Here is a 9,793-nt window from a genome sequence, read left to right as displayed (position 1 = left end):
AGTCAACTCCAGTTGACTTCTTTCGCCTCGGTCCGGGTCTTCAACTCCGGTTCTGCTCGCTTGGGTGATCTCTGCCATCCAGAATAGGGCTCACCCGAACTCAACTTTCGGTCTTCTCGAGCGGGCTTCCCTCCGGCTTCTCGTCCGTCGGAATCGCCGCGTGTTTACTTCTCGTCCGCCGGCGTACTCATCCGCAGTCTTCGTCCCTCGGACGCACCGCGTGCCGTCCTTCTCGCTAGCTACGTCTCTTGCTCCCTGAGCAATCTTCCGCTCCGGCTTTCGTCCCTCGGAACCACCGCACGCTTCCTTCTCGTCTGCCGGTGTACTCTTCCGCAGCACCTCGTCCCTCCGACTGCCGTCCTTCTCGCTAGCTGCGTCTTCCGCTCGACTACCTGTGCTCCTAAGCTCCTGCACACTTAGACACAAGGTTAGAAACACACAGGACCTAACTTAACTTGTTGATCACACCAAAATAATCTTAGGGTTCCAACAACATTATCTTTAATGTGCAAATGGCTTTCAAGCTTAATGGGATTATCGATTGTGTTGAGAGGCACAAACGCATCCAAGAGAGAGCCCTGCTTCTTGTGGAGCAAATCATAGACAATCAGAGCCCACTTGTTACATACCTTCTGGAAGGTCCAACTGGCAGGTAAATTTACAACCAGCTTTCTAATTGATTAATCTGACTTTTCTGCTGATTCAATCTGCTATTTATTCTTTTATGTCAGTGGCAAAACTTCAATGGCAGCTACAATTGGTATAGAGAGTGATTTCCCATATGTCAAGATTGTAAGTTATGATATTATTGATGAAAGCAAAATAATTACGTCAGTACCATCATGTTAAATGATTAAATCCTCTCATTATTAGATATCTGCAGAAAGCATGATTGGTCTCGGTGAAGCAAGCAAATGTGCACAAATTGTCAAGGTGAGTTGAATGCTAGAACAATTTTAGTAAAAGTTCTCAATTTATTAAATTGTAAATGAAAAAACATTTTAAGTATTTATCCTACTAATTTTGTCCATGCATTAGTAATATCCTACTAATTTTGTCGATGCATTGTTTCTATCTGGGTTGCAAGATGAATTAGTTCCCCCTTTGCATATGCAGATGCTGCACTCTAAAACTATAGAAAATAACTAGATTGTAGATTTGTGGATTTTCCAAATGGCATGCACATGGATACATGGTACTCTAGCAGTGATCGGTATTGGCGAACAATCTAGTTGTTCTTGGATCAACATGTTGCAGAGTTCAAAGAATTTAATGCTAATGCAAAGTAGGTGACAAAAGGGGGTAAGTCAGATCTTCCCTATCTGTGAAATGAAATATTCTCGTAAATCTGCCTGCATCAAAAGTTGATATATTTAATTTACTACTTTTTGGATAGTCGTACTATTCATCTAATGTCTATCTCTATATGGTGATTGTTGAATTAAAGCCAGCAGTGAAAATTTTAGACAACTGTATGCATTTGCCAGTCCTTGACATGTGCATGTCCTTGTAGATGAGGCAGCAGGGTGATCTACAATACTTTAGACCAGCTCTTTGTGTAGTATGCAAACTAAACGTCAAAGATGCTGCAACAATTCTATATTTAAATGTGACCAACCAGTCATCTGGTTGAAGAGCATTGATTGTCATTTGGATGATCTAAAATCATCTTATTACTTCATATCTTGTTCTAAACTTTGTATAAAACGGTAAATGGTGGGAGAGTGAATAGCTGGACATGTATCAATTTTGAAAAGAATGTGCAAGATAATTTGACTAGGGGATTTTGTCATGAGCTTGCTCAGATATGACAAATATCAGGAATGGTATGACTTCAACTTTTTACTAGATTATATGATTTACTACATGCAACTTAATTCTTAATTATCTTATTTTAAGAAGAGATACATAGATCATTATTTTTATCTACATGTTTTATAGGAATTTTCTCTAGATCCTGTACTTCATCCTCTAATTGCTCGGCTTGATCATGTTGAAAGAGCGCTTTCAACACGCTATTATGATGCAATGACCATACTCCAACCTCAGGGAAAGGTGCTTGATTTGTTCATTGTAATATTGCCTGATAATGATGGTTCTCTTTATGGTATGATGTCTTTCTTGCACTTGATCTTGTTCGACACAACTTGATATTTTTGCTTATTGACAAATATCAATTGGCTGAACCTTTTAGCTTTAATTTTTTTCCCTTTCCTTGTTCGCTTTATATGATATAGTTATTACAGGTGATCAAAAGCAGATATGTGAGACTGGCCTTGGTTTAGTTTCACATTGTTGTTTGACAAAGCATGTTTTCAGGATAAGTAAACAGTATCTTGCCAATGTTGGCCTTTAGATCAATGGAAAGGTGAGTACGTGGAAGGTGGATCTATTTTTCTTGTTCTGCTTTGTGTTACTAAGGCTTGATTCATAGGTTGGAGGAAGGGGTACAGTTCTTGTCGATGCATTGTCAAGGCGCATTCCTCTTGTTAGCGACTAACCAACTATAATATTTGGTGCTGACGTAACACATCCTCATCCTGGGGAAGATTCTATCCCTTCTATCGCAGTTGTAAGTAATTTTGTCAATCTTCATTTCTTGCTCTATGTATAGTTGCCTTGATGTATCCTTACTATCTTGATTATATTTGGTTTGTCAGGTTATTGCGTCTTAAGACTAGCTCGAGGTGACAAAATATGCTGGATTGGTCTGTGCTCAGGCCTATCAAGAAATCCTACAAGTTGAAGATTGTGATGGGACTTGGGTTGACAATAATTAAGTGCAATCCTACATGGCATGAACCACCATCACAAGTTTCTAGTCTTTTGGCTATTGTTCATTAGTGTAAATGGAGTTTATTTGTTTATTTGTATTGGGTAAAATTTTATTTGAACATAAGATATGTTTCTTCTTTTGTGATTGTAATTCTTGTATAACTAACATTTTGAATGATATTAATGTGGGGAATATTCTTTCTTGATTATGATTCTTTATTATATATTTAAATTGAAATTTGATATATTGGTATTAAAAGATAATAATTTAAAAGATAACGGTTTAAAACCGTTATTATTGTCTATCACCCTCAAAGACAACGGTTAAAAATCATTGTCATAGCCCCAAAAACGGTTGTAACTGGCAATAAAAATGCTCTAAATAACAACGATTTTAAACCGTTGTCTTTTCATTCAAAGACAATGGTTTAAAATCGTTGCAAAATTGTTGTCTTTTTATTCAAAGACAACGGTTTAAAATCATTGTCGTAGCCCCCCACTTTTAACAATACTGCCAATTACAATGATTTTAAAGGGCCTACGACAACAGTTTTTAACCGTTGTCTTTTAATATTTTTGTTGTAGTGGACTTGGTGCATTTGGCTTAGTGGAATTAACTGAAGCTAGCCCTTACGGATCCTAACTAATTAGACTAAGGTTTTGTACTAAGTTCAGTGGATAGGACTATTTAGTAGGGGTGTCAATTCGGGTGGGTCGGGTCGGGTTGGGTCGGATTGAGTTTTTTTTTTATAACCCAACCCGAACCCGAGTTGAACCCAAAACACCTCAACCCGAACCTGAACCCGACCAACCCGATCAACCCGAACCCGACCCATATAACCCGAAAATCCGATTAAAAATGACTTTTTTTGGGTTATTTTTCCTATAATTCTTCACTTTTATCTCAATACTCCATCATTATCATACAAACATGATATTAATATACATAAAAACATCTAAATTTTTAAAATAAAATTTGATTTAACCCAAAAAAAATCCACAAAACCCTATATTTAAGTCAACCCGGGTCAACCCAAACCCGACCCGACCCAACCCGAAATTTTTTTACTCTCCAACCCTCCAACCCGAACACGACCTGAACCCGAAAATGCCCAACCCGAACCTGATTTTTTTCGGGTCGACCCGGGTTGGGTCGTCGGGTCGGGTTCATTTTTGACACCCCTACTATTTAGAAAACCTCAAAGGCATGGTTACTCTAATGATCTCCACGTGACTCACCATAGCTCAGAAGTTTATCTAAAATATGTCTATTTGTTAAAGCCAAAGCTAAACTTGAATCTAACTTTTAAACCAAACCCTGAAATGAAATTTTAACTCATCTCACAAAAGCATAGGATTCCCTGATTGAAAATATAAATCGGGTGAGATAACTAAGAAATTTAAAATTAAAAATCAAAATGAGAATTTAAAATTAATTTAAAATAAAAAATTAAACTTAAAAATTAAAATTAAAATTAAACTTAAAAACTTAAAATTTAAAATAAAAATTAAACATAAAAAATTTAAAATTTAAAATAAAAATTAAACTTAAAATTTAAATTAAAAATTAAAATTTAACTTAAAATTTTAAATTATTTTAAATTTAAAAATTTAAAAATTTACAATTAAACTTAAAAATTAAAATAAAAAATAAAAAATAAAAAATAAAAAATAAAAAATAAAAAATAAAAAATAAAAAATAAAAATTAAACTTAAAATTTTAAAATTAAAATCATAAAATAAACTTAAAATTAAAATTAAACTCAAAATTTAACTTAACCATAAAATTAAAATTAAACTCAAGATTAAAAAAATTTAAATACTTAAAATTAAAATTAAACTCAAGATTAAAAAAATAATTTAAAATTTTGTAGTACTTAGCATTTTAACTTTTTGTTTTTAAAAGTTTTTTAAGTTTTTTTTGAGAACTTGGCATTTTCAAAATTCTTGTTGGCAACCCTTAAACTTTTTAAAATTAGTAGATTTTAAAGTATTTTCAACATTTTTTTAAAACTTTAAAGTTTCTAAAATTAGTTGATTTTAAAGTATTTTTTAATTTTTTTAGCCTTGTGAAAATACTTATATACAGTGCTTTAAAATTTGTTTTGAAAAATATTTTTTTTTTAAATCTGCTTTACAAATTATCTTGAAAAATACTTTTAAAAAGTTTTTGAAAAAGTTCTTTTCAAAAATTATTTTTTAACTTTGAAATTGTTAATAAGTTATTTTCTGATTATTTTGAAGTGCTAAGGGGTTTCAAAACTATCTTTGAACATATTTTAACATATGTTATCAAATTTTTTAAATATTATGGTTATCACATTTTTTTTCCTCCCTCAAAGTAATCCTGAGAATTATTTTATTGTAAATGTTTTTGTTTACTTTCCCTAGCAATTTTTTTTTTACTTAAATATATATTCATGTTTTTTGATGAATGTCAAAGGAGAGAGTTAAAGGTTTAAGTTGAAACAAATTGAAATCCAAATAACTTAAACCATATCATATGTCTATTCATGCTTGAAATTTTTTCCTAACTTAATCCAGGTTATCATTGAATCAAAAAGGGAGAGATTATTGGTGTGGTTTGTACTAACGGTCTAACCCGAGTTTTGATGAATGATAAGTAAATTAAGTTAAGTTTTGTCATGATCTAACCACTTGATTAAGTGTGCAGAAAATCCAGCTAGGTCGACGAGCCGACCAGATTCTCTTTCTGTTCTACTACTTTTGCGAGTTGTTAACGTTGTAAAAAGACTACTCCGCCTAAAGGAGATTTTAGTGAACTTCATTTGCCTTGAATTAGCAATCCTCTGATTGCAAACCAAGTAAATCTTTCTTTCCTCTTTCCTTATTTTATGCATTTACTTTTTGTTTATAAATAAGTGTTTTTTCTAACTTAGTTTGAAAAGTCGAGAAAAGTTTATTTTTCATTTCAGGGCAAGACCCTTCTCTTACTGACCCACAAGGCTCCAATAATTGGTATCATAGCAAGGAAGCTTCAGAAGGACTAATCGCCGACCGAAGTAAAGAAATCGATGGCCGAACCAAGCCTCATCCTGCCAAAGTTAAAGGAGAGTTCGAACACTAGAAATGTCGAATGGAGGTATTCCTAAAACTGATTTTGAAATACTTTTAATAATCAAGTATGATTTTGTAATTCCTAAGGATCAACAAAGAGTAGAGAAAGAAGAGTACCTTTGGACGAAGGAGCAAAGTAACTTCGTAGCCAACAGCAGAGCGAAATACCACTTACTAAGTGTATTAACACCTCAAAATGTCAATCGCATTGGAAGTTACACATCTGTCAAAGATCTTTAGGAAAAATTTCTGGAACTCTATGAAGGCACTTCCGAAGTGAAGCTTGCACAACGGGACATCCTTCGGAGCAAGCTAATGAACATTCATTTGGAAAGAGGTCAGAAGGTAGCCTAACTAAATGCGAAGATCAAGGAGCTGATCACCAGACTAGTCAACCTCGGTGAAACGGTAATCAATCGAGACACGATACGCTATGCACTCAACGCTTTTCCCAAAACTCCATAATGAACTTAGATAATAGATGGCTATTACATCTCGAAGGACATGGAGATAAGTACCCTAGAGAAACTTTTTTCGACTTTAGAATTATATAAAATTAGATGTGAAGGTACAATAAAAGAGTCAAGCCAGAACCTGACACTAAGAACCACCAAGAAGAACAAACCTAAATCAGACTCACATCTCGAAGTAGATCAAGAAACTTATATGGTAAGGAAGTTTAAAAAGTTTTTTAAATCTAATAAATTTAAAGAAATGCAGTATAGAAAAAAAAATCCTAGAAATAGAAGAAATTTTCGATGCTACCAGCGTAAAAAAAAAAGGGCACATAAAGGAGGACTGCCCAGAGCTCAAAAAGAAAAAAGACAAAGGACCCAAGCAAAACAAGCACAAAAATCTCAAGGCCACATGGGACAAAAGCTCATCATCTGACTTAAAAATATAAGCATACATCGGATTAGCACTAATGGCTAGTCATGAAGAATAAAGCACCTCAGAAGTCAGCATCGATGAAGGGAGAGCAACATCAGATGAATGCAGCGAAGAAGGGGGAGAATTAAGCTTCAGATATGACATGGTAAGTGAGGTATGCCTCTTACCTCCAGATCAACTTTATTTTTATAGTATTAATCAATGTCTAAATCAATGTGTAAATTTAAAACTAAAAATGGAAATTAAAAAAAAAAGAGAGAATTTAGACATAAAAAAATCTTGGCAAAATCTTATTAATAGAGGATCTTGAAAAATTGAAAACTTAAAATGCTAATTTAAAGGAACAAATAAAAAATTTAAAAAATTATGCATGCTCAAAGTTTAGATATTATCAAAGACTAAATTGGTATGATAAATTTCACAAGGGTCAAATCATAAATGTAACAAAAACATACATTCTTAGAAAATACTTAATCAATCCAGTATGAATGAATTTATATTGAATTCGAGAATCATGTATAGTTTAAATTGTGCATATTTCTAATTTTAATTTGATTTAATATTTACCTTTTAATTGTCAAATATGCTAAATAAATTTTTTTCATATAATTTATGTTCAAAATTAATTAGGTATTAATTTTTTTGAAAAAGAGGATTTAATTTCTTATCAGTAGAACAATTTTTTGATCGTTGTATTATTTTTATAAATTTTTCTATCAAATATTATATTTTTAATTTAAAAATATTTTACAAAGTTATTTTAAAAAATTTATCTTTCAGTAAAAATGTATCATATAATTTGACTAAAAAAAATATTTTTTAACATTTTTTGACCAATATGTTATTTGTATAAATTATTTATCTAAATGATAATTTATAATAATAAAAATTCAAACACTCAATTTTTGAAAATTTAATTTTTAAGAAAAAAAATGCTTACTCTATTATAATCTCAGAAAATTTCTCAAGAATTTTCAAACTTCAAAACTATTTTTAAGTATTTTTTTTTAAAATCATCTTTCTATAGTAAATAATATATTTCTGCTTAAATTGTTTTTATTTTTTATGAAAATTTTATTACTATTTCAGATATATCTATTTAATCTTTATAAAAAAAATTAGATTTTAAAAAAAAGTAAAATAATTTTTTAATTATTTTTATTGAAAATTAATTTTTAATTATAAAAATTATAATTTCGAGAATAAATTCTATTTTTTTTCCTACGTGTTAGTCACTGTACTGTTCGAATATTCCTTTGAATTAATTTCAATTTAATTTAGCTAAATCCCTATTTTGAATGTGATCAAAGGGGATAGCTAGAAGTTAAGTTTAAGGGGGAGGTATATATTTTTTTTTCAAAATATTACATATCTAATGGTTTAAACTTGCATATTCATTTAATTTAATGTATTGTTTTACTCTAACTTAACTTGAGTTAATCCACATAAAAAAGGAGGAGATTGTAAGTACTCCGTGGTAGTTTTGATTTGATCAACCAAGTCAAATTTGGTATTGTTGTGGTTTGATGCCTTGTGTTTGAGTGTGCAAGAACTTAGTGTTGGGACCTTGACGTCTACTAGAGGGGGGGGGGGTGAATAATGTCTCACCAAAAACGTCACTTCATACAATGGTTAATACACACAGCGAAATACAAAAATAAATACTAATAAGAAAAAGCAAACCTAACACGTAGATTTACGTGGTTCGGAGATTAAGCTCCTACTCTACGGTTGTCCATAAGATAGACGATCCCTATCCGTCGGTAGATGACTCCTCGAAAAACCTCTGACTACCTTAAGCTCCTTATCGGTGGGGAAACCTCATCACAAACACTTGAATACAAGTACACCGATCACACGAGGGCTTGGGAGACTCTAATATGCTTTAACCAAGTATATTTCGTCAACTTTGGTCAAGCACCCCGAACTCTATTAAATAGAGCTCAGAAGGAAAACACCTATTGTTTTCCCCGCCACTAGTCGATTGGTACAACCACCAATCGACTGGTCATAAGTAAAATTCGACCATTACAAGTCAATGGTCGGTTACTAGTCGACTGATGAAAACACAGTCGACTGCTACAGTAACACTACAGTGTTGCTACTGTAACGCTATAATAATGCTACAATAGCACTACAGTAAAATCCTAATCCTAGAATTTAACCCCCCCTGAGTGCATTCACTCAACACTCGTTCTCGCCTGACCAACCTAGACCTAGCCTTCTAGCCTTCTCCATCAGCTTTGCGTCCCTCGGATGCCTCCCCATCCTTCACGTCTTGCCTTCTGGAGCTTCTATTGGCCTTGTCATTGTTGTCGGATCTTCCTTTGCCAAGAGGTTACGCCTCCGGGACTTCATCCATTTCCAAGTCACACTGGAGCTTCCATTAATATTTTTAAAAAAATACGTCTACTAACAAAAGGACTTATCGATTTAGCTGCAACAAGTTGTAGCAGCTACATGTAGAGATAACTGCTGCAATGTGTAGCAGTTATTAGTCGAATTAACTGCTACAATGCGTGGCAGAAAACCAAAGCAAAGGCACTGCAACATCGCAAATAACTTTTTATCATTTTTTAAGCAAGATGATATACAACTACAAACAAGTGTAGCAAGTTATTAGTCGAGGTAGCTGCTTCAACATGTACCAGCAAAGCAAACCAAGGGCGTTGCAACAACATAAATAATTTTAAAGCAAATATATATGCAGCTACAATCAATCTATAGCAGCAAAGCAAAGCATGTCACTGTAAGAATGGGAAAATAATTTTTAATCAAGTTGATATACACAATATGAAAACTATGGCTACTGGGTTAATCTCTGCTAGAAAATAGGGTTGCTAGAAACACGACTTACCAAGTTAGCTGCTACAAGTTGTCGTAGCTACACGGAGAGTTAACTGCTACACGTTGTAGCAGCTACCTCTCCATGTAACTGCTACACCATGTAGTAGCAAAGAAAAATCCAAGTGGTTGCAGGCGGTTGTTGCATAAATCCTTCGGACCTTCTACGATGACCAATCCAAGTCAGATGCTACAAGGATGGTTT

The 9,793-nt window shown here is 33.1% G+C and overlaps 1 long non-coding RNA gene across 1 annotated transcript; it reads left to right on the top strand.

Annotated features, from left to right (window-relative positions):
- Window positions 1-601: 601 nt before the first annotated feature.
- Window positions 602-916, top strand: LOC122044361. Its single transcript, XR_006129523.1, has 3 exons — window positions 602-639; window positions 732-792; window positions 874-916. It is a non-coding gene; the product is annotated as an uncharacterized LOC122044361 (long non-coding RNA).
- Window positions 917-9,793: the final 8,877 nt, after the last annotated feature.

This window comes from Zingiber officinale, chromosome 2A, assembly GCF_018446385.1.
Source record: "Zingiber officinale cultivar Zhangliang chromosome 2A, Zo_v1.1, whole genome shotgun sequence".
NCBI lineage: Eukaryota > Viridiplantae > Streptophyta > Magnoliopsida > Zingiberales > Zingiberaceae > Zingiber > Zingiber officinale.
Note: the sequence above shows the minus strand (reverse complement) of the source record. Positions and strands in the feature narration are given on the sequence as shown.